Here is a 26029-nt window from a genome sequence, read left to right on the forward strand (position 1 = left end):
TCAGCAACGAATTACTTTGTTCAAAAAGTAGGACGTGATCGGAAGAAAAACAACTCATCATTCCCAAGGCGATCAAGAACATCATCCAAGCGAGAAGCAATGCAGGCCAGATTTGGGCTTCTTATTATTAGAACCAGAGCAAAATGATTTCAAGCGAGAAAAGGGAAGAAAAGTTATTATGAATGAAAATTGGTAAGAACACATAAACGAGCAGCAACACCTTTTCTGTGGCTGTATAAAATATTCAAGGTGGGTGTGTGACGTTCGGAAAGAAGTAAGTTATGAAAGTTCAAGTAGGACATTGGAGTATATGGCTGCTCTGTAGGTTGCACAGAAGAGGGAACTGTCAGATAATTTAAAACAGCGTCTTGTATAGATCCACACGGGGAAGACAACTTAAGTATAATACTGGTATTGGCAATATCGCAATGGGTGGAAAGTTTTCGAAGTGTCTCCAACAACAGGAACAAGGTTCATGTTAAGCAAATAAGACTAAAGTTAGATACATCAGCAGAAACCGATACGCAGTTTTTAAAGAAGTGGTTACAAGATAAATGGGGACATTGCTTGAAATATGCCTAATTTCTCTGGATACCAAAAATGTTCCAACAAACGTGTAAAACCTCTATCGTCACTTTGGTCAGTGTAACGAATATAGCAGTTGACACATCACGTTGGGGCTGTACAGGATAATGATGAGTCCACTTTTGGATCATGGCATATAATTCTGGTCAATAAATTTGGAAAATGTACTGAAAATATTAACAAAGATGCTGTCAGGAATGATGTGTTTGAGTGACTGAGCGAAGCAGAATAGGCTGGGCTGATTTTATTCCCTAAAGACTCAGAGACCTTATAAAGTTTGATAAAATCATGAGAGGCATGGACAGCGTGACTAGCCAAGCTATTTTTCTTCCAGTGTTGCAGAATCCAAAGTTCTAGGACATAAGTTTAATTGGCAAAGATAATATTTGAAAAGGGACAACTTTTTCACGTAGAATGCCGTGCCTTTATGGAATAAGATCTGAAAGAATTTAATACAGGCTGGTACAATTAAAATATTTAAACTGCAACTGGTTTGATATGTAATTAAGACGGGCATTAGAGATATGGGCCAAATGCGAATAAAGTGGATGAGATTGCGATATCAGGAAGGTGGAGATTAGTTGGTCCAAATAATCTGTTTCCATGCTGTTTAACTCTGTGATTGTATGAGAGCTGTCTTCAGGAAAAGAGCGACAGAATGCAGGATTCTTTGGAGTAGTTCGCCGAAGATTTACTACTGAAAATCTGCTGGTCTTCACGGTTAACAAAAGTAATGAAGGGCACTGGTGTGGTTTGCACTGGTCCCTTTATCAGACGTATGTACGGACTGGGCGAAAATGTGAATGCATGGCTGTGGAATTAATCGAAATTAATTTGGAGTTTTAACATTATGTGAGGTCTATTCTTCTCCAAACCTGTTTAAAAACTAAACCTGTTTAAAAACTGATGTTTACTGCCTAACAGGCTGACGAAGCAGAATTACCTCCACCTGTCCCTCTGCAACAGTCACGAGAGGCCGAATGGCCTATCCTGTCCGGATGGAGCAGACCTGCGGGGCTGAATTGTCTTGCTGTTCTTCTGTAAAAGCTTTCAGGGGCTGATTGGCCTCCTCATGTTCCAGTGTTAGAGACTGGAGAGACTGTCTGGCTTCTTCCTGTCCCTCTATAACAGGCTTGAGAGAATTTCTGTTCTCCCTCTGCTTGTCTGTTCCACTCTAGAGTCACTGAATGGCCTCATCCAGTCATTCTGGAATGAATCTGAAAGGCTGAATGTCCTCCTCCTGTCCCTCTGTAACAGGTGCGAGATGTAAGATGGCACCACAGTCCGTGGATGATGAACAGTGATTAAATGTGTCTGATGGAGTTCCGTCACTTCTCAGTTACGAAAACACAGTGTACTCCAGGTGTCCTATCGGTAACACCTCGTACAGTGCATTAACAGTTGTCTATATTTTGAAGGATTCTCTTTAAGGAATGAACCAATATCCCAGATTTCCAACTCTACTAAGCTAATAGGTAGAGTGGTCTGAATGGCATCCTCCGATTCCTCTGAAACTGGCACATTGGGACAGAATTGCATCGCCCTGTTTCGAAGCACCAGGCTCAATGTTGTGAAAGATGTCATCCCGGTTTATCGTGTCTATAAACCTCCACACATCATTTTATGCAGCCGATCTGTTATTTTGTCCCTGCCTCCTTTTTTCTTACAGAATGAACAGAGACAAACCTGCAGTGTTCTGGCACTACGTGCACATTTAAGGAAGAAGGAATAAAACAACTGAAAATGTTGTGATCCATCCCTCAGCAATCCTCATCCACTCATGCAGACTAAGTAAGTGTTTCCTTTAATTGATATATTGAAAGTCATGTAAGGGAGGTGTTAACCTGACTTGTTTGTTCGGTGACTGTGCTTAATGTCAGTCCCATGGATTTTAAGTATCCCAGTGGAAGGTTTCCATTCTTTAATAATACATGGGCTCCGTTCAATATGTTATTGCAAATAATGAGCTGGTGCAGCATCAACAGCAGTAACCGGGATCAGCAACTTCAGAAAGAGGGGCAGAATATATCAGAACCTGAGTTTATTAGACTGCAATGTTCCAAAATTGAATCAAAATCATGGAAAAATAAATGGGAATGTTACAAGAATGGACATGGTGCTACCCTGGAATGTTGGGTTTTGTTCAACATATTATGATCAAGGGTGATTATTTTTTATGGATCTATGATGCGACTTTGACTTTACAATATTTGTATTGTCCTATCCTGCCTCTCGTTGTTGCCCTTGGTAAGTTTCTCTGCCCACTTATTATTTCTCGAAATGCCATACGACTTTATTACTTTTCTTTTCATAACCTTTACACTCGTTAATGCTGTCATTGTTCCTGCTAAGTCTCTTAATCCTGATATTCAGTCAACAAAGCACTACTATCTCCTTCAGTCAACACGTTCATTCACTTTGTCGTTCTTTGTTCCTTCATGTATCCCCAGGCGTCTCGGTGGTGAACTACTTACTTTCAGCTATGCACTATGATTCATTGTATCACTACTCAAGCTATTTAAGTATTGATCACTTGGAGGTCGCTGTCGTCTTTTGTGGTTACGCACTCAATTTCCTTCCTTTGTCTCCATCTTTGCCCAGCTAATATCTGAACCAGAAACAGACAACTCACAACTGTGGTGATTCCTTTGGATATGAGCTGATGCACGACACCACACCATGACCAATGCTAATTTTCACTACTGACACCTTCAGAACATACTGCAGGGGCTCATCTTATCTGTCATAAAAGCCTTCATTTTGAAAACGCAACCTTAATGCTGCCTGCAATATGTTTTTGGCACTCCCAGGTTCAAACCTGAAAGAAAATCTTAGCTGATACACCACAGCTTGTATCTGACCTCACAACAACATCACATCTATAGAACGTTCGTGTTCACATTGCTCTACATCGTTGCAGCGGCTGGTAATGCCTTAAGTTTAGTATTCTGAAGCATGACATCGCATCTGTACATGGAAGTTTCCTCAGTCTCTCTGTCAGTTCCTGAAATTCCTGCCAGTTTTTCTTACTTATACTAAGTTGTGTATGTCTTCCATGCATGTTCCAGCACAATAATTTGCACATGTGCCATCAAGCCTCACAACGCAACCCGCTCGCAATACCCTTGCACCCAGCCACCTTCCACCCCCCACACACACTGCAAAAAAGCCCTTGCCTTGCATTGGCGTTAAAATTATATTAAAAAAATACAAGTTTGTGAAAGGCCCATTCACCGTCATTCACAGCAAGGGCTAAAATATTTCCCGGTGCTCGCTGGTTATCTACTGCAAATATAGTTGCAAAATAACAACGAAGTCTTGCAATGCTACGCAAGCAGTGTGTTATGGACCACACCACCATCCCTCAAAACATTTTGAGATGGTCTCCCAGAAAATAACATTTAGTTCTTTTAGGTACATGTGAGTGGATATTCCAGGAGTGATGCAGGTAGCTAAACCACTCAGCTTGAAACAAAACGGAATTTGCTTTACACACGAACAAAACAAATCAGAACTTGATATACTTTAATCAGTTTGAACCCCGACTGACATGATATTCCTTGAAACTTAGAAAGAGCTGTTCTAATTGCCTGATACATCCCAAAATCCCACCACTAGGCAAAAAATAAGTTCAAACACAGTTTCTTACAAGAGAAAAAATTCAGACAGAATATTCAGGAAAGATCGCTTTTCTCAGTAGCTTTCTTTTCCAATCAGTTTCTCTGGTTCCCAAGCTAAAACACTGAAACAAAACTCGAAAAGTTTCTGAACTGGGAGAACTGGCCAATCACCTTTAATTGTATGCTTTCTTTTAAAAAAAACGCCTAAAAGCCGTCTTCCCTGATCGTTGCCTTGGGCTGTATCTGTTAACCATAATATAAATTGCCTAATCACAGATGTATCGGGCCCTATGCCTTTTACAAACGCTGTTGGGAAAAAAAAGGACAACTTAACCCTGTTATAGAAGCGGCGTTCTCACAAGTTCAGTTTACTGAGCAATACACTAGCATATTCTGCACAACTCTCAATGATGTCATCTTGTCCTAGTTTATAGTGTCTGGGCTGGTTCTGTGAAACAGATTCAGAATTGGATTTTTAAGCTAATCCCGCAATGTCATTATTCAATGTTCTCATTCTTGTGATTTGTCCCTGCAAAGGTGTTACTCCTCCTCTTTCATTTGTCCCCATATTTCAACCACAATACGTTAGTTAATTGTCGGTTTATTTCCTTCATGCGAATTTTTCAATTCCTCTGCATCTTTCCTGGCTTTAATGTTTGACTCCATCATGTATCGAAAGCTGGCATTGTGAAGCTCAGAAAAAATGAAATGGTGTGTGCTCGGCTGTTGTTCACTTCCCGGTGCTTCCCAAGTAGTGCTGCGTGTTGGACAGGGGCTTTCACCAGCTTTAACTCGTGTTTGAAACTTTGTCTGTTCCTGTGCACTGAACGCCTCTGTTTGTCCATCTCACCTGATATGTGGTCACTAACATGATTGAAACGTCCAAGCATAATTACAAATGGCCAACAATCTAACTTGTATATTCAGTGCCTTTGAAAGACTCCTGCAATTGAACACTTGGTGGAAGTGGTGGGGTTGTTTGCTTGGAGGTTCTGCTGTGAGATGCCTGAACCATTCAACGAGACCGGAGAATTTCATGATCAAACTCTGGATGGAGGATGGGGACTATAGTTACACCATCTGGGCGTGCCAATTGACCAACCAAAGGAGCACAGGCAGCAGCAAAGGAAAGCTCTGAAAATACTGGAGCAAGTGTTGTGTGTGTGTGTGTGTGTGTGTGTGTGTGTGTGTGTGTGTGTGTGTGTGTGAGAGAGAGAGAGATGAATGGGATGAACCGTATCAAGGGACTGGTCATCGAGCTGTGTCACCTCATGGGTACATAGACATGCAGCAGGTACGAGTAGGAGCAGGCCATTCAGCTACTTGAGCCGACTTTTCAATTCATCTGATCATGTCTGATCCCCCACTCAGTACATTTAACCTACTTAAATCGATAACATTTTAGTAAATTCGTCCCAGTTGTTGCACCTATCCATTCCTTGATGACATTCAATATTTTGGTCTCATCGACTTCCTTTGGTAACGAATTTCACAGGCTCATCACTCTTTGGATTTATAAAAGTCTCCTCATTCCAGCCAAATGCTCCACGTTCAATAGTCATTCTACGACCCCTGCTTCTGGTTGCGCCCACAAACGGTACCATTGAACCGAGTCCTATTGGGATATTGTAAGTCTCACACAAGATCTTCCCTCATTCGTCTGAAGTGCTGTAAAGGCAAAGCTAACCCAGTCTGCCTCTCCGCGTAAGTCAGCCTCACCATCCCGGAACCAGCCTGTTAAAACTTCGCTGCACTCTCTTGAGAAGGCAGAGCATCCTTCATCAGAAAATGAGACCAAACTGCACGCAATAGTCTAGGTTTCGCTCACCAAGGTCCTGTAAAACTGCCATAACACATCCCTGTTCCTTTAATCAAAACCTCTCGCAATTAAAGCCGAGATACTATTTGCCTTCTCTACCGTCCATTGCACCTGCATATTTACCTTCAACGACTGCTGCACTGGACACGCAGATCCCACTGCACACGCCCCCTCTCCCAATTTACAGTCATTATGATGACCTGCTTTCGGGATTTTTTTCCAAACTTAATAACTCGCATTCCTCCAATTTATCATGCATCTGCTATTGATTTACCTACGTACCCATTTGCTCATGCCATGCTGAAGGAATCTCTGCATCCTCGTCACTGTTCACTCTCCAACACAGCTTTGACATCATCTGCAAACTTTGAAATGTTATATTTTGTTGCCTCATCCAAATCCTTAATATGTACTGTGATTAGTGAGAGTAACAGTATCAACCGCTGTGGCACCCCACCTGCTAATTTGAACATTCCTACTCTTTGTTTCCTCTTTGCCAACTAATTTTCTTTACACATGAATGCACTTTCCACAGTCTCATGCGCTTTAATCTTGCACAATAATCTAATAAACGGAATGTCGGAAAGGATTCCTGAAAGCCCCAAAACAGCACATTGACTGGATCTTCCTTCTCAACTACAAGTTGCATCTTCATAGAATGCGAAAAGATTTTAAAAGCATGATGTCTGCTCCATAAATCCATTCTGATTCTGTCTGATCCTGCCACTGCTTTCCAAATGTTCCGCTGTGAAGTCCTCGAAAATAGATTCGAGAATTTCCCCCAATACCAATGTCACACTATTTGTTCTATTATTCTCCGCTTTCTCTTTACCTTCCTTTTTGAGCACGACTTGCAGCGCCACACCATGGGGAGGATAGCACTCGCAGTGACTGTAAAGGTCGCTGTTTCATTCAGTTTCTATGATATGTTACGTTGAAATTGGATGATGTGACATGTACATACTTTCCCCATATATCAATAATAATGTCACCATTCAGTAATGGAGGACGTTCATGTGGTGGATGAGGTGAATGCAATGATTTCCCTCAGCAGGGAGCTTCAAGTGTATCCACGTTTTCCCAGTATAATGGGATTTTTTGTGGTGTACATAACTATGCACGGTGCCCATGCCAATGGAGAGAGGAAGGAGAACTGAAGGAACTCTCGTACCATTCGTATCGCAGTGTGAACATGCACAGTGCATAATCTTTGTGAATACTGTTCCGGCAGCAGCCACAATCCATTCAGAGGCAGCCAGCCATCTCCATCGTCTTCACTTAGAAAAAAGGATGGTCAATTGGATGAAGACTCCGTCTTGATGCAAGGTTCAAAACCCCATTTCTGTCCTAATACACCACTGCCACTTCAAACTACTTTGCGTGTACTGATAGCAATGGAGACGCTGGGAATACGAGGTTGCATCCATCAGTGAAATTGAGCAACATTTCTGATGTCTGAATATGTTATAGAGAAAGCTTCAGTACACATTGTCTTCCTTTGTTCTCCCTAATTCCTCTCCATTTCAGTAACAGACTCACTATTCGCAAGATACATGGTTTGATTTCTTACTTTTTAAGAGGATTTGAGTACCAGAGTAAGATTGTCTCACTATACCTGTCCAGCGATTTGGTGAGACTTCATCTTGAATATTGTTGAGAATTGTGTTCAGTTAGGTCTACTTACCAAATAAAGGTAAAAATGGCATGCAGTGCGTGCAACGAAGGATGGAACACGACAAGGGGCAAGAAATACCTGTTGGATTAACTTGCATTCATTTCAATGGAAAAGTGTTGACAGGTAATACTCATGGACTCAGGGCGTTGATAGATACGTGGGACAGGGATATTATAGTTATTACAGAAACAGAGCAAAGGGAGGGAGAGGACTGACAGCTCAATATGCCAGGGTACAGTTTCTCAGGCTGGTGAGAGGTGATCGGAAGAGGGGCGAGAGAGTTGCATTTTTTGTTAAAGATGCGTGTCACAGAAGCATTCAGAGATTAACTAACTGTAGGATCATCCAGTGATGCTTTGTGGATGGAGCGAAGACATGGTGACCTTGTTGGAGTTGTACAATAGACGCCAAATTATTCAACGGGAATTGGAGGAACAAATGAACATGGAAACTGGGGAGACATGCAACAGCAGCAGGATTGTTATTGTTGGGGATTTTAATTTTCCGAACATAGACTGAGATGGCCAGAGCTTTAAGTGCTTAGACTTGTTGAAATATGTTAAGAGCGTTCAGGAAAGTTTCCTCAAGCGGTGTGAAAAGTGTTCTACTCATGAAGACGTAAACTCGACCTACTGTATGGAAAATAAAGGAACGTGAGGTAACTGAGTTGACAGTGGACGAGCATTTTGGGACCAGTGAGCATAGTTCTATTAACTTTAAACCATTTTTGCAGACAGGCAAAACATTTTCGCAGATAAACCTCCAAAATGGGTAAATTTTGATGGAATTAGACAGCAGCTTGTAGGACTTGGTGGAAATAGAATTTTCTGAAGGTAAAGGGATCGCCGATAATTGGGAGGCATTTAAATCTGAGACAGCTGGAGGTCAATGTCTATATGTTCCTGTGAGGGCGAAGGGCAAGTTTGGTAGAAATAGACAACCCTGGAGACCACTGAAATTAGTAGTGATAACTTGGTGACAGTCCATATCACAGTCAAGGAGATGTTGGATAAATTAGAATGTGCAAAGTTGTGTCCAACTGCAGGTCCAGACCATGCTGGCAGGTGGGACTAGATTGGGATGGGATATCTGTTCGGCATTGCGGGGTTGGACCATAACGTCTGTTTCCATGCAGTACATCTCTATGACTCTATGACTCCAAGAGGCTCGAGAAGCAAGTGGCAGCTATTTTTGAATAATTCTCAGCCACGTGTTAGTTTCTGGAACACTGGAGGGAGCGAATGTTGTTGTTCCCTTATTCAAGAAGGGCTGCAAAGGAGATCCGGGGAACTCTAGACCTATGAGCCTAAAATTCTTGATGAGCAAGTTACTTGAGAAGATTCTGAGCGATAAGGTATATGTGACTTCGTAAAGATAGAGTATGATTAGGAGTACATGACTTTGTGAGTGGGAGATTATTCCTAACACATTTGTTGGCGTTCTTTGATGAAGTGCCCAGGAAGGTTGTCGAAAGCAATCTTTTAGGCGGCGTGCATACAGATTTCAGTAAAGCCTTCGATATGGTTTCACATTCAAGCCTGCTCTGAAAGGTTCAATATCATGGTGTCCAGGGACAGATGACAAATTGGGTACAAAATTGACTTTAAGTTAGGATGCAGAGTGTAGGGATGGAAGGATGTTTGTTGCTCTGGAGGTCTGTGACTTTTAGAATGCATCGGGGGTTGGTACCGGTCCCATTACTGACACTTGTCAATATCAACATTTAGTATGAGAATGCAAAATTTATGATTAGTAGTATTCAGATAGTACTACAATAGACGGTATCTTGGACGTTGAGTAACGTTATCAGAAATTTCATCCGGACCTTGATCAACTATGGAAGTGGCTCGAGAAGTGACAAATATAGGTTAATATAGATATCTGTTTGGTCGTGTATATTGGGAAAGCAAATCAAGGCAGGAGTTTCATGGTGAATGGTAAGGCTGCAAGGAGCGTAGTGGAATAGAGAGACTTGGAGTCCAGGTTCATGGTTCTCTGAAAGCGGAGTCGCAGATAGACTGGGCAGTGCAGAAAGCTATTGGTACGTTGGCCTTCATTTGTCAGGGAATTAGTTGCTGAAGTTAAGAAAGTGTATTTCCGTCGTACAGGACTTTGGTGAGGCTGCACTTGAATTACTGTGTTCAGATTTGTTCACCTTGCAGTATCAAGTATTTACTAAACTGGAAATAGGGCGGAAGAAATTTACATGGATGTTGCTACGTCTCAAATGTCTGAGATATAGGAAGAGGGTGGATTAAAAAAAACATAGAATGTAGAACATAGTTTCGTATACCAATCTACAGCATCTTCAGCCCAAGATGATTTGGCGAGCTTTTTTCCTACTCTAAGACCAGGCTAACCTACGTATCATTTTTTGCACCATCTTCCATGTGCGTGTTCAAGAGTCGCTTAAATGTCCCTAAAGTATCTGTATCTACTGCCGCTACTGGCAATGCAGTCCACAGACCAACTACTGTCTTGTGTAAATAACATTCCTCGGCCATCTCCCCTAAACCTTCCTCTAATCATCTTAAAATTACGCTGCAACATGATAGATGTTGCCCCCCACCCCACCCCGGGGGGAAATAGTATCTCGCTATCTATTCGATCTATTCGCTCTGTCATCGTTTTGTATACCTCTATCAAGTCACTTCTCCTTCTTCTCCGCTCCAAAGAGGAATGTCCCTGCTCCCTCAACTTTTCTTCATCAGGCATGCCCTCTAGTTCAGCCAGCGACGTGAGAACACTCCCTCTGCAGCGGCTCTAAAGTTTCTACATCCTTCTTCTAATGAGGGATCAGATATGACCACAATTTTCAAGTTGCGGTCTAACAGGGCTCTTTTAAGCAACATCATGACATTGAGCCTCAAACGGGAAACTCCCCCCCCCCCGCCCCGTTAATTAAAGCCAACACGCTATACGCCTTCTTAACAACCCTTTCAACGTTTTGTCAAATTTGAGGAATCCATGAATGTCTCCCTTAAGACGCCCTATTCGTCCACAATGCCAAGAATCCTGCTTTAAACCCAGTATTTTGCATTCAGATTCGTTTTTCCAAAATGAATCAGTTCACACTCGTCAAGTTAGAACTCCATCTGCCACTTATGAGCCCAATTCTGCATCCTATCAATGCCCCATTGCAACTTTAAAAAGCACTTCACACTAGTCTACCAACCTTCGTGTCATCAGAAAACGTAATAATCCACCCTGCCACTTATTCGTCCAAGTCATTTGTAAAAGTCACAAATAGCAGAGATTCCAGAATAGATTACATCTCAACACAACTGATACCAAACACTAAGCTGAATACTTTTTATCTACCCCCGCCCTGTCTTCTATGGGGTACCCAACTCTGCATCCAAACAGCCAGATTTCCCTGTGTCTCCTGCCTCCTTATTTTCTGAATGAGAAGAAAGTGAGGTCTGCAGATGATGGAGATCAGAGCTGAAAATGTGTTGCTGGAAAAGCGCAGCAGGTCAGGCAGCATCCAAGGAACAGGAAACTCGACGTTTCGGGCATAAGCCTGATGAAGGGCTTATGCCCAAAACGTCGAGTTTCCTGTTCCTTGGATGCTGCCTCACCTGCTGCGTCTTTCCAGCAACACATTTTCAGCTATTTTCTGAATGAACCTAACACGCAGAACCTTTGTGAAACATATGCTAAAATTCATATAAGCCACATCCACTGCTCGACCTTCACAAATGTGTTTTGTCAGATTCTCAAAAATATCAGTGAAGCTTGTGAAGCATGAGCTGCGCCTCTTAAAGCTATGCTGACTATCTCCAATCAAATTATAGTTTACCAAGTAATCATAAACCCTCTCTCACGGATTCCTCTCGAATAATTTGCCCACCACATCCGTAAGACTGACTGATCTGTTATTTCCAGGATGATTACTCTTCCCTTTCTTGAACAAGGGAATAACATTCGCCATCCACTGATCATCTGGCACTACTCCTGTGGATAGTGACGAACAAAAGATCATCACCAAAGACGCAGCAATCTCTTCCCTCGCTTTTTGTAGTAATATAGGTTACATGTCCTCTCATCCATGGGATTTAGCTATCCTCATGCTTTTTTATTCAAACTTTTCAGTACCTCGACCTTCTTAACATCAACATGATCGTGCATATCAGTCTTCCTCACGTTGTCCTCAGAAACATCAACGCCCCTGTCAATTGTGAATATTGCATTTATTAACGACCACCCCTATCTGCTCCGACATCAGCTGCAAGTTCCCTCCACATCCCTTGTTTCTCACATAAACGTAGAATGCCTTAGGGCTTTCCTTAAATGTACCCTTTAAAGTTTTATCATGACCCCTTCCAGCTCTCCGACGCCAATGCTTTGGTTTCTGCCAGACTACCTTGTAACCCTTTAGAATGCAGTCTAATCCTTACTTCCTCAACCTAAATTAAGCTTTCTTCTTCCTCATAACTAGGTGTGCCGCGTCCCTTTTCACCCACTGTTCTTTCAACCTACAAACACTTGCTTGCCTCAGTGGGATAAACCTTCCTGCACGATCAGCAAATCATTCATAAATAGCTTCCATATTTCAGTCGTGCATTTCGTCGAGAAGTGAAGACTTTCAATCTTTTGAGTGTAGGAGAATGGGGAATGGGGGCAGAATCTTATACAGATGTGTAAAATCATGAGTCGGATTGATATGGACAATGCACTCAGTCTTTTTCCCGTGGTTGGGAAATCGAGGACGAAATGGCATCAATATAAGGTGAGAGGTGAAAGAATAAAAGGCAAACTGAGAGGCAAATTTTTAACTCTGGGGGTGGTACGAATATGTCAAAATCTGCTAGCGGAAGTGGTTGAGGTTGTTACATTAGCAACACTTAAAATGCATGCAGACAAATACATAGACAGGACAGGTTTAGAAGGATACGTGCCAAGTGCAGTGATACGCATTCAATGTGAAAGGACATTTATGTCGGCATCGATCAATTAGGCCAAGCGGCCTTGTGCTGTCGGACTCTGACTGTTTGATTTTATATACAATGACTGCACGGCGGTAAACTCTTCTGTCAATTGAACCAAACACCCAGAACAGATCATCTCACGACATAATCTGTTAAAATATGAGTGTCAGAGAAATACCAACTTCCACTATTTAGAGAAAATAATATCAATTTACTCTTCAGCTCTAAACGGGAACATTAAGCAACAAATATTCGCAACACTTAGCCTCAAAGCCCCCCTTTTTTTAACCGCTTATTACCTGACTCCAACTTTACAACAACGTGCTCTTTCAGTAAGACCCATTAAAATAGCATCAAGTTAATTTCAAAACCACACAGCGGCTGTCATCTGTGTGTCTCTCTTCTTCTAGCTAAAATTCTCCTTGAGTTGTCTTTGTTTCTTCTGCGAATATGTTTCCTATGAAAGTAATCTTTGATAGAGAGTGCTTCCTAATTTCCTTGGTTTCTCTCAATGGCCGCTGAAGTGCCTGTGTTTGTACATCCTGAACATCGGATCATCTCATTTTTTTCGATTTTAACAAAAACAATAAATTGAAACTCGATTGCGCTTCAGAATCCTGGGGCATTGTAGAAAAGGATTGGTTAAACTTATTTTTTTTTTCAAAACAGCAACTAATTCAGGTATCCATTTCACAACCAATGGTTCCATGGTTTAAACTTTTCAGTACTGCCTAAGTTGTCAGTTTATAACAGCATTCATTCTCTCTTAAAGTCATAGTAAACGCAATCAGTTTCATAGCACTGCCCCCTAAAGAAATAACAGGAAGGTGGCTTCATTTTTCCCCAAGTCATAATCCCATTGCAATGAAAGATATAGTTTATAAATCTAAGTTATACTTTCGTCTTAATTTCTGCATCCATCTATAAAACTTTGGAATCTGTCTAATTTTATCTAAACATTTTCCCGTAAATTCGTGATTGCGCATCTGCTACCACATTTTTACGACCCTCAATATGGACAATTTGTATAAAAGTCTGTAACACAAGCATGTAACGAAATCCTGACATATTTTTGTCTTTCAATCTTTCCAAAAAAGTCGGAGGGTTTTGGTCAGTGTACACAACTGTCTCCGACATATTGTTCCCCACGTAAACATTAAAATGTTGGAAGGCCAGTCCCAAAATCAAACGTGTTGGTTTTATTATTGCCCTGGCTCACATACCATTTCGAACGAATGATACGAACAGCAGAAGTGAAACAAATCATTGTTCCTTTCTAGCCAATAGAAGTGCTTTTGTGCCTTCAGCTGAATATTTAGTTGTCTCGTTTTTCTGTTGTAAATCATTTAGCCTTAAACGACTAAACACTTATGCCTGACCCTTTTCCTTTTCAGGATTTTCCTGCACCATTACATCAGAAAGAATGTCTGTTGACTGAATCTTAAATCCTTAATTTCTCTCTCTCGATTTTACTGATTTATGAGAGTGGGATCTTCATTCTGCACAGTCTGGAAATATTCCAGGATATTTTTCTTGTAATTCTTCAGTTCCCTGACTTTTCTTTGCCTTCTTAGCAGTAACGTGTCTCACTCTCATCTATGATCCTGCTAAATCGTTACCAAGAACAAACAGAATTCCTCGAAATGGCAGTCTCTCAGTCATTCCCACTATAACTTTGCATGACTTGATTTGGCTCTCCAACTTGACGTAACACAGGGGAAAGCTCAATGCCTTTCCATCTGTTCCACAAATTACTGCTCTCTTGTGTAACATATCAGAAAGAGTGCAAATGCAGTTATCTCTTACCATTATGGACTGGTTAGATTATTTATCTCTCAAACAATTTCTTTCCCTCGTCCCCCTCTTCTTCCTGAATAAAATTTAGCCACAGAGCCGAAGTCTTTGTAAAGATCGAGCACTAACTTAATTCCCAGGCCCCTACCTCCACTGTGCACTCTCCTGCAGTTCTTCGACATTTCTTAGGATTTCCTTTAATACTTTCACCAATCCCAATTAGCCTATTCTACCGCATCATGTAGGAGAGTGCCTTTCTTTAACCACCAGTACTCGTTGTATGTGCCTCATATTCTGGCGTTCCCAGGACCCTTCTTCAACCAACGGCATTGTAACTTTCTGTATCCTGCTGTACTACAATAAAAAGTACCCGAGGCTCATCTCCTTTTTACTCTCTTGACTTTCCTTTTTGACATGTAGTAAAGTATTAACGTTGTGCTCTAACGTTAGCTTTGCAAGTGTAGACTCTCTCATTATCCTAATTTCTACCTTTCATAAAATGAAATACTTGCTGGAAGCAATATTTCACCTTTTGAACCAATACACATTGATCTGCCATCTTTGCCGCTCATCCACTTCTTTTAAGTTCTGTTCATCCTCATGAATTCTTCTCATCTCTGGAAGTGACTTTTTAAACGCCTCCAGGAGAATGGTCTCTCTTTGCGCCTCATCAGTCGAATATATTCTTCAGGTCTGCAACCATCTATCAAAAATAATATGTTTCATTCTTTAGAACTTGGTTCCCTCTTTCTGTTTCTGAAGCGGTGGCGAGACGCCTCTGGTACCAATTCATAAACATTCCAAATCGTCTGTTTGACATCTGCAGTATCTCTTGAACCCCTCAACTAATAACGCTGCAATAACGTCACTCTCTTAGGTCTGAACTAGCATTTCCCAAAAGTCCTCTGGCATCTCCATCTGCCTAGCAATTTTTACAAACGAAATAACGAAGGCTTCGACAACTTTCTTTTCAAGACGTGGCAATGTATTAACATACTTGTACACATCACTGTCTTCTCTCTTCATCTCCATCCTGTTAACTTGACTTTCCCAAAACTTCGCGACATCTGAAGTTCAAATTCTCTCTCCATATCTATTTTTTTCTCTCTCTTTTTGCTCAGCGAAGAGCTTTCTCTCCCTTTCTCTTGCGTCCCTCTTCTTTCTTTCTCTTTTTGCACATCATTTCTCTCTGTTTTTCTGCTCATATGGCTCTTCTTTCCCAGTCTTTATTAACTAATTCTATCGCCTCAACGCAATCTGATTGTCTGATACACTGAAGTCCTTGATCAACTCCACTACAATCACAGTTTTCCTTTTGTCCCTTTCTCAAAGTGTCCAGTTCTCTGCCTTTCCAAACTTCCTTGGAAAATATGAGAAATATATTCAAACGCCAGAATGGCTCATTAGCAATCTAAAAAGCCATTTACCTTCCTTTTAATTTAACCAACAACAATCAATCATATTTAAACACATTTTCTCGACTATATTTGATTTAAAGATCCAGGAGACTAATGGGCAATTCTTCTACTCAATACCCCATCCGATGAAAGAAACCGCGCCATGCGCCATCTTTGCCACTTCAATGACCTGCGTTATCACTTCCAGAGAATAACGGAACTGAATACCCAGATTTCCCTGTACACCAGATTTCTCAAGCACTTTTCCATTTACCGTATAGTTCATTCTTGAACTGTTCATCCAAAATGCATCACCTCGCATTTGCCCCTGTTGAACTCCATCTGTCCGAAACAAAGCGCTGTTTGTCACTATCTGGCTCTGAACTGGCAGAACATGTGAATTGCAAAGGCTTTTAGTAGATGCAATAACACCCTGGTCAAGGAGGGAATTAATGACGACAAGTAAAGTGGTGTTCTACAGCCTGAGAGGGAGAATATTCAGGCTTTTGCACGAATGATTCCATTGGGTAGAGGGTCGCTTTGGAAGGCTGGGCCGTAAAATGTTTCATGTCTTCATTGGAGTGGCGAGATCAACTATGAGGTAGGACGAGACTCAGGAGTTCCTCTGCTTTCTGGTGAAGAAGGAACACTGATGCAATCACTAGATGCTACTCAAGATCAACACAAAAGAAACTAGGACATTCAAGGAAAGGCCGTGTCCCTGTTGTGTCACACAGCAAGCTCATGAGAGTTCAAGCATTCCCCACTCTCTTTCTACTCCTAATTCCTCCATATGCTTTGCCTTGGGTCCCAAGTCGTGGAACTCATATGCCTGCACGACTGCTAGTGTATTGGGGTGGGGGGGGGGCTTGCTTTCCTGCACCAGAAAGGGTTTATGTATCTAAGCGTGGAGTAAGAGAGCGGCCACCTTCGGGGCTAACGAAAATCTACTTAATTTTTAGCAAGTACTTATGGTACAACAGAGGTTAGAAAAACTCTTCTTCCCTGGTCCTCGTCATCCTTGTCAGAGAAGATTTTTCAATACAGTTTAAAGTGCTTGGGTCCCAAATACAAGGAAACACAATAGCAACAGGCTGCTTTCTGGGCGGACTCAATCGCTTCTGCAACAGTGCAGCCTTCGTCAGTGAATACTGAAACATGCATAGAGCACCAGGACTGTCTTTGACTGAAGTGGAAACATGCCATATTTTTACTCTGGGATATGAAACTTGATTCCTTTCTTTTGAGCAAAAGATGGTGGCATTCACAGTTTACATCAAGTCTCTCCCATATTCCTTCAAGAGGGATTCATCTGACCGGAAGAACGAGTGGCATTCATCTAACCCGTGAGTACTTGCATGCAGATGTTCGGAAACTGATTTAGTCTGTGGAGTACCCGTAAGGTGTAACATTGGCATTTGAATGAGGGATCACCTTCACATGTTTCTTCATCGCGAGAGGGTTAGTTGCTCCTCTACCCATTAAAAGCGAAATGTCTTTGTTGTCTAAGTGGAGAATTATCAATGTCTCTTGTGTTGCACTGGTTGACACAACAGGCAGCTCGGTAAGTGCAGCAACTTCGTGACTCTGAACTACTGGTCAGAGGGGCTGGAGTTTGCATTTTGGTATCCCCACTGATTTTAGACTTTAAAATTGGCCTGAGGTTTGCTGTGTGTCTGGGCTTGCTGGATATTAATTTCATAGATCGACTGAAAGTGCACATTAAGCTCGAACGTCTGGAACATCAGTAATTTCTTGGATCAATGTCCTATCTGTCCACAGGTTTGGCTGCCTCCTATTGTTTTACCGTGTCGACCCCACCTTCCTCGACCGCTATTCCGTCCACAATATCCTCCTGTTTTATTGCACGTCCCTAACTTGGCTTAATAACTTAAAATTTCTCCATTCTTTCAATTCCCTTCTTCACTCCAACCGACGGTATCTATACCCACTTCTCCTGACCATTATGTGGCCCACCTGAGGTCTTAATTCCGTCTCAGTGTGGATGCCTGAGACTGTATTGCACGTGACAAACGTGTTTTCTGAGTGACTGGGTTCGAAGTAAATCCACCAATTTAAATTTGCGCAGTGTCCCAGCTTCCCGTGTTAGATTCCTTTGATTGAGTTTATGAAACGTGCACGTAGATAATATTAACGCAAATAGAATGTCTAAGAAATCCAATAAATTCTCATACTGTCTTCTTTGTCGCATACCTAAATTACACCTTCGCATAGATTCTAAAATTAACAAAACAACAAACGAGACAAACAGTTAACAATGGCTCATTCGTTGAATTGGCTGCTGACCCCACTTAACAAAAGTACTCACTGTGGCTCAGCAATTTTGATCTTGACTGTAACCCAGCTTAACACAAGTACCACGGTCGCACAGCATTTACATTGACGGTGACTCGGCTTAATAAGGTTTCCATTAATAATGAACAGTTTATGAATGGTTCAGAATGTGAATGCACTGCTGAACCAGCTTTTTAAGAGTATTCTATTTTAATAACGGCACTATATTTCATTACCCACGGATGCAGTGAACAAATACACACATTAATAGCAATCCATCTGAGAAACTATATAAATTCAAACCAACTCTTTATGACGTATAATCATTCCTGTTTTTTTTTTCTGAAGCAAAGTTTCACCAGACTGGGACAGTAGGAGACAAAGTAAAATACCATGGAAATGAACCTTGTTGATCGCACTGCCTTCACAGAGGCAGACAGGTAGCAGCGCAACACTGTCCAAGGATGAAATCCATTTGATGATAAAGGATCAACACTAACCAGCTCAGAGTTCCACCTTGGAAGGAGACAACGTCCCCCTTTGTTGCTGCCTTGTGAACATCAAGCAATCTCCGTGGGATCTTCAAATGAAATTGTCAAAGCCTTTTATTAATCCAAAACAGGATTCATGCAAATTATGCCTTTGTCCAAATCTACTTGTCTTGCAATCAACGGGTTATTACCTAGTCGTATTTCAGATAACAACTCCAACAAGCAATTCGAAGTACAGTATTTTTATAACATAAACATCGGAAAATCAGTACTTGACGATTCAGAAAAACAGTAAGTATAGTAGTGTGACAATGTGCCTGACTGACAGGAAATGAATGTGGGTGAAGTTCATTGGTGCTGTCTGTTCTTTCCCAGGCAATCCACTTTCCGACGGAGGCTAGCTGAAAAAAAAGTCTTCTAATTGAAGCTTCAGTTTGCTGCTTGCTCGCTCTTAACAATATGCACTTACACCTTCAGTTTTTCTATCTTTCATTCTGGCTTCTAAATATTTTATTCTTCACATAATACAGACAAGGGCAGAAAGAAGATGACAATTTTATTTGGAAATTCCCACGGACTGCAATCATTTTGTCTGACGTCATATTCTGCAAGCAGTATGCTGATCGTGTCTGTCGTCCAAAATCATTTATCTCTATAATATTAAAGAGCAGAAATGTTGGCATCTAAACAGAACCTAATCGAGGAATCCAAAAAAGACAGACAACGGTCGAGTGCTTTGTCGCTGAATTGTTAATCAAAGACCCAGGTGATATATTTACAATCTAAGTTCGAATGCCATCGCGGCAGATGGTGTAATTGTAACTCATTAAAAATCTCCAAGCAAGGATCTAATGATGATTGTGAGTTAACAGCTAATTGCTCGAAAGAAAAACATTTGGTCGCTATTGCACTTCATGAAAGGAATCTGCCACGCTTACTTGATCCGGCCAACATGTGAATCCAGACACACAGCAATGTAATTGACTCTTAACAGCCGTATGGGCAAATGGGGTGGACAATAAATGATTGCTTGACCAGCGATGCCCTCATACCGTGAAATAATAAAATATGGTAGGTAATAGATTGGTTCCAGAGAGAAGGTGAATTACTGAAATCTATTAGGCCAAAAGTAGGAGGAACTGGCATTATATACGCTGTGTGAGAGAGTGGGGCGTAGAATCTCAGTGTGGAGGATCACTGGTAGACGAGAAAAGCCTTCGCCAGTTGTGGAAAAAATAATGATTGATAAAGTTTACTAACACTTCCATGGTTTTGCAATCTATCTTTCAATTTGTGTAGCTTATTACCATGACTGAATTTTTGCAATCTAATCTATTTGTAATTTCCGTATTTTAGCATGTACAGAAAGTTATTTTGTCCCTGTACCTTGTCTTAAATCAACACATTTCATTAATATTGTGTCTTTTCATTCTCAAATTTAGACACATCAGAGAAACTGTTCTTCACTTAAGTTATAAAGTGTACCTAATAAGTAAAATTAGTACAGATAACTGAGAATATCATTGCCCCTGCCTCCAGTAGCAATAGCTATCTTAGCTTTTATCTATATTTTCTATCATCTCAAATGTCATAAACACACTTTAATTGAAGTCCATTAATGACTCTAGTCACAGTTCATTGACAGCAATAACGTTAACAACATCACCCCCATCTGCCCTTTCTGGTTCTGGAATAACCATCTCACTTTCGTTTGAAGGTATAATTCCCTGTTAAGACTTACATTCCATTGATCTTAGGTACATTTTCGCAACAACTTATGGACCATAGTAGTTTCAATATTTTACTGATGCTGAAATGACTGGTCAGGATGTATGTCCGCTTTTTCACCTCAAAAACGCGTTTATATTCTGTCATTGACAGACATTATTCCGATATCGAAGGCAGAGTAAATAATAACACACAATCAATCGAACATCTCCAAAATTCCTTCCCTCAGTCACCTCACATATCCCATTCAAAATGTTTTAATGTTAAATATTATTTGAATTTAAATGGAACAGTGATGATTCGAAAATGGTGAACCGGAGCTACTTGCTCTGTGACGGTCATTAATCGCAGTCTTCATGAATCCTAAACGGGTCCCTGGGAATTTGCGATTTCTATTAATAGGGAACTCCTTTCATTGTGTCTTCCTATAGTATGAGCACAAAGAGTGAACAGCTTCTCTCGAGAGACGGTGCGGAGCGATCAGAATCTGCAAACAATACACTGGGACATTATTGTAATCGGATCTGAAGCTATAAAGAACAATTACATTTATCCAACAATGGATCAAAATCTAAGAACAACAGACCGGATTGTTGCAACAATGGACAGGAGCCTATACATTGGAATTTACTACCTTTCTCAGCCATGGATATCACTCGCATCGCGGATCCAGGATATCCTTTGGATTATTCAAGCTGGTTATTATCCCCTCCTCGCTTTAGTTGGTGTTCCTGGTAAGTCACTCTATCCATTTATTATCTGTCACTCACCCACTTTTTAACAGATTACGAGGTACGTTGAGCTATTCTGGGCATTTAACAGAAGGGTACGACCTCTGCATTATAACAGTTTGAGGACTCGTCATCTGGGATGCGTATATATTTGAACAAAGTTGGGGTTTGAAATATCTCAGCAGATATAAACATTTGGCAATTCGGTCCATAGATCTTTAAATTAAAGTTAGGAAAGAAAATTTGTTTAATTTTCGTTCATTGTTGTTGTTCAAGTTAAACGTGAAAGAAATTACTCTTAACATTGCGAATGGAGCTTTGGGGTCTGAAGATGCTTCCCAAATTTGCCAAGAAATTTTAGAAAGACAGAGGAAGGATTGATTTTTGAAATTAGCAAACAGTTTAGAATTGGGTTTAACCAGGGTGAAAAAAAGAAGCCTTATGTTGTAATGGAGTTCATCAAGCACTTAACAGGACAGACATGAACGGAGAAGCGAGGGATATAAGCAGAGATGATAAAACATTGCCAAATCTCGGTGAGAAAGAAATCGAGGACTTTTTGAAACTATTTTTGAAAAATTGGCTGGGCAGATGGACTGGCCAGTGAACTTGTGAGTAATGCTAGTTCAGACTCAGCCTGGGAGGCAGGGATAGTGAGGTATTTTGGCGCTGACAGCTGAGTGGACAAGAGGCTATGCAGGTATCAAACAGACAATTTGGAGTGCCCATGAATAGATATCAGAAATGGTTCCAAAAAAACAAAGAAGGTAACAGGTTAGTCTTTTCTTAACTTTGAAAGAATTAAAAGCAGCAATTTTATTACTGGCTGCGGGCTTTAAAAATCTAAAATACATTTATGGTTCTCCGAGAGATTACTCTGCTGGAGGAGTTTAAACGCTCACTTGCAGAGACAATAACGACTTATGTGGGTGAAAAGAAAGTTCAAAATGTGACATCAGCGGCAGAGATGGCAGATGAATATGCATCTTTGTACAAGTTGTAGTCGACCTTCCATGTGTAATTTAATCCTGTGAGGTATAGAAATTGGGAGAAGGGGTGATTCTTCACGACAAATGAAATACTAGAGCACGCTGAGAACATCTTGCTACTGGCGGAGAAAGAAGCTCAACAGTGTGAAATTGAGGTGAGAGGCTTCAGTTGTTTGCACTGTGGTAATGAATAACAACAAAGTCACAGTGCTCATCATTGAAAAAACACTGTGGAAACATATGTAGTAAAAAGGCTAAGCGAATGGGCTTAGTGAAAGTGGTAAAGTAAACTTCAAGAAACGTCGAGGAGCTTCATGAGAGTGGACAGCATGCGGACGAGCTGGGCATTGAGTTAGTGCCCGATCTCTATAAAGAGTTCTCCTCTGTGGGTAAAGTTCACTCAGGAAGAACAGAGGAAATGGGATGTAGTTAGGTTCCAATAGTAAGAGAGAAATGTATTTTGCATTCTATCGGGCATGTTGGTTTAACAAATGATACTTTGTGGAAGAGATGCACAGAAATTTAGCTTACCCCTGTGTAAGATCCGGTTGGAGAGGAAAAATCAACAGGGGGGAAATTAACAATATGAATGAGTGACAGGGTCAGTTAATGGAATGCTGTTCGCTCTTGGGAACGACTTGGCAGGATGCAAAATGTGAGGGTCTCCCCTGGTCGTGGAAATCTCAATGGAAGATCAAGAATGTGAGAAGTTAAGAAGGAAATACACTGGATTTTACTTTCCCAGACAGTATAGTACAAGTTTCCGCTGTCAAAAGGTACAGCATGAAGGAAATGCTAAAAAAAGGACGAAGGAGTTGATGTTCAGCTAATTGAGACCCCGTTTGACGTAATGGTGCACAAAGCAAACTGAACTGATAGAGGGACTGGCAGATGTGTTGAGTCCTGAAAGGGTAGTGGACGTACAACAGGACGATGAGACAATTGAAGATATATGTACCTCTCAAATACTCTCACTCTACCCTCTCTCTGTCTCCCTCCCTCTCTCTATCCATCTCTGACTGTCTCTCTCTCTCTCTCTCTCTCTCTCCATATATATATACACACACACATACACACACATATGTGTATACATATGAAAAAATACTTAACATATATACAAATTTCAGAGGGTCATTATGTAAAGGGTAGAATGATAACGTGGTCACAGCAGGTTAGCGCTGACGCGAAATGGGACAAAATTCACCAGATTGTGCTGGTAACACACAGACGGGTAACACATGATAAACTAGTGGGATGTCATCTCGGTGTGTGGAACTCTGAGGCAAAAGTATAAAAGCATTTCTGTTGACCTGGGCTGCATAAGGATGTGGTTAAATTTTCCCATCTATGTCATGCATGCCGAATGGTCGGTATGTCATAGGCAGTAATAAAACAAGCACCTTTGTTCGTGGTTCCTACATTCAATGAGACATTCACGTTTGTCATGATTGATTGTAGAGATCGCCTTCCAAAAATTAAAAATTGGAACCAGAACCTACTAATCATCATGGATGTGTCTGCCAGATTTCTGGAGGAAATTAGATTACGGAGTGTACAGGTGCAAAGTGTGGTGGAGGAGTTGGTAGCTTTATTCAATCCGGTATGGTTTCCCCCGGAAATGCAGTCAGACCAAGGACTAATTTTGCTTCTGGCATATTCAAAAAAAGGTATGCATAGCTTTGGCATACAGTCCTTTATATCAAGTGCACACCATCATGAAACCCAGGAAGCCTTAAAAATGTGTTATCAGACCCGAAGTACCATGTGAAGAGAATACTATCATGATTGTGGTAATGCTATCCCGTTCATAATGCTTGCAATTAGAGATGCCCCAAACAAACCTACTCAGTTTATTCATTTTGAGGTCATATTTGTATATGAAGTGACACAGCCTTTTAAACTAACTAAAGAAAAATTCATTAGAGTGATACTGGAGATCTCACACTTGGATTCTGTATCTGAGGTGGGGAAGAGATTAAACCAGGTCGGTGAATTAACTAAACACTACCTGAAATATTCAGAGCAGACACTGAATCAGGTGGCAGATTAAAAAAAAATACAACACTAAAGTTCAGACGTTTTTCTTTGAGGATGAGGTATTAGTATTGTTACCAGTGGTAGAAGATCCGTACGTTTACTTGTCCCTCTCAAATTTCGAAATGAAGTTGTGTCAGTTAAACAATCTAATCATGAGGTCAGATAGGAAAAACTTTACCCGAGTATGTCGAGATAGGAACGTGGAGATTAGGTACTGGTGTTAGTTACTGTCACGCAGTGAGGAATCAAATGAAGATGGTGTGGATTTTCATTTGCTTCAAAATGCGATAGATCATGAGTAAGTGTTCGAGTGGATAGTAAACTAAATATCGCAGCAAAAGAAACAAGTAAAAAGGTTTATGCAGCAATATGAGGACAAAGAGAGGAATGGAATGGCATGGAATAATACTATTGTGCATGAAGTGGAAATGGGAATGCTTAACATTCTCAAAGGCACTCAGATCCAGAAGGAATTGGATGCAATAACCAACGAACATATCATCAAACCATGTTAGAGTGAGTGGAGTTTGCTCATCTTGTTGGTTCCTAGTCCTGATGAGGTTCAAAGGGTTTGCGTGGACACTTGGTCGGTGAACGTCTTGACTATGCTGGACTTCTATCCAATATCAATTTGAGAGCAGTGTTTCCAGGAAGTTGGGCAATCCATTGACATTACAAAGTTTGATTAACTGCGTAGGTGTTCGCAGGTATCTTCCTCAGAGAAAGCGAAATTAGTGTCTGTGTTTGTAACCCAAGATGAGGGGTCTCAATTTAAAATGGTGCTTTTTTCAATGGAAAACCGAACAGCTACATTCCAAAGACTCATGTACATAGTTGTGGACAGCTTAACAATTTGTTTGGTTCACCTTGATGATCTAATGATGTTTTGTTAGTCATGTAAAGATCACAGTTTAGAGCTTACAGAGGAGTTATGAGAAGCAAAACTGGTAAGAAACTTAATTTAAACAGATATAGTTCGCAGAGGAGGGGTGAATTCTTGGGATATGATTTCGGGTATGAAAGATGACCCCAAGGAAAGTGAAGACAACGGTTATTGAGAAATTCACACGACCATCCACGAATAAAGAGTTGCTTTGATTGTTGGGATTGAACAGACTCTACTGGAAGTTTATATCAAACTTCAGTGGTCCCACTGACGGAATTAATAAAGAAGGACATGAAATTTCGGTGGACAAAGCAACGCCAGGAGACATTTAAGAACTGAAAAACCATAATAAGCAGAATACCAATATTAGCAGCCAAAAACGTTTTTGAAACTCCTCAAAGTTGCAATCAGTGCTACCGATAGATCTGTGTTAATGCAAGGAAATGGTAATGGAATTCAATGGCCGATGTGCTACTATTCAACGAACGTTTATATCCACCAGAGAAAAAAAAACACTCTGCCATCGAAAAATGTTTATATGATGAGTAATGTTACAGAAATCGTTGTATGCAGGAACGACAACGCTCTCACATTTATGGAGAGATATAAAGACAAAAACATTCCAGTATTCCGTTGCAGTCAGATGTTACAGACGTTCAATTAAAAAAAAATACATGTTGTTGATTGTAATCAATTTGACCTCAGATGCATTATCACAGATTTTTTAAAAAGGTGTGGAGAATATTAGACCGTATCGCTTTCAGTGTTATATATGTTTGCAAAATTGATACGTAAAGTGTAACTGAGATTAGTAAAGTAAGTATGCTATCGTAGCGGTATTAAAAATGAGAGAAAAGAAATGAAGCCATCTTTTCATTATGGTGCTTAAAGTTAAATCAGGGTCGGATGGGGAAGTGTTACGACGTCCAAAACATGTTTGTTCACTTTTAAATAGGAATTTTTTTTAGTTAAACGTAAAGTGCAGGATTAGCTGGCGGAATGGAAAGTCTAGGAGATGGGTTGCTTCAAAATTGGCACATGTAACAATTGT

The sequence above is a fragment of the Hemiscyllium ocellatum genome, chromosome X, assembly GCF_020745735.1.
Source record: "Hemiscyllium ocellatum isolate sHemOce1 chromosome X, sHemOce1.pat.X.cur, whole genome shotgun sequence".
Classification (NCBI taxonomy): Eukaryota; Metazoa; Chordata; class Chondrichthyes; order Orectolobiformes; family Hemiscylliidae; genus Hemiscyllium; species Hemiscyllium ocellatum.